Source organism: Orycteropus afer, unplaced genomic scaffold, assembly GCF_000298275.1.
Source record: "Orycteropus afer afer isolate SDZICR_OR568_19922 unplaced genomic scaffold, OryAfe1.0 scaffold01221, whole genome shotgun sequence".
Classification (NCBI taxonomy): Eukaryota; Metazoa; Chordata; class Mammalia; order Tubulidentata; family Orycteropodidae; genus Orycteropus; species Orycteropus afer.
Genome location: NW_006922808.1, coordinates 134,761 through 135,303, shown reverse-complemented (window position 1 = coordinate 135,303; position 543 = coordinate 134,761).

Below are 543 nucleotides of genomic sequence, written 5' to 3'. Positions count from 1 at the left end.
TCACATATATATGACGTTATTTAAAATGTCATGATTTTGGTCAGGTGCACTTTAGTCTTCAAAGTGACCTCTTTGCTCTTAAACACCTTAAAGAAGTCTTTTGCAGTTGATTTGCCCACTGAAATATGTCAACTGTTTTCTTGATTCATCCTCCCATGGTCATTGATTGTGGATCCAAGTAAAATGAAATCTCTCGCAAATTCAAACTTTTCTCCATTTATAATCATGTTACTTATATGTCCAGTTGTGAGGATTTTTGTTTTCTTTTTGTTGAAGTGTAATCCATTGGAAGGCTGTAGCCTTAATCAGCAATTAAGTTCTTCAAGTCATCTTCACTTTCAGCAAGCAGGTTGTATCTGCATATGGAAGGTTGTTGGTGAGTCTTCTTCCAGTCCTGATGCCACATTCTTCTTCCTAGAGTCCAGTTTCTCAGATTATTTGCTCAGCATACAAATTGAGTAAGTGTGGTGATAGGATACAACTTTGGCTCACACCTTTCCTGATTTTAAACCATACAGTATCTGCTTGTTTTGTTAGAATGAC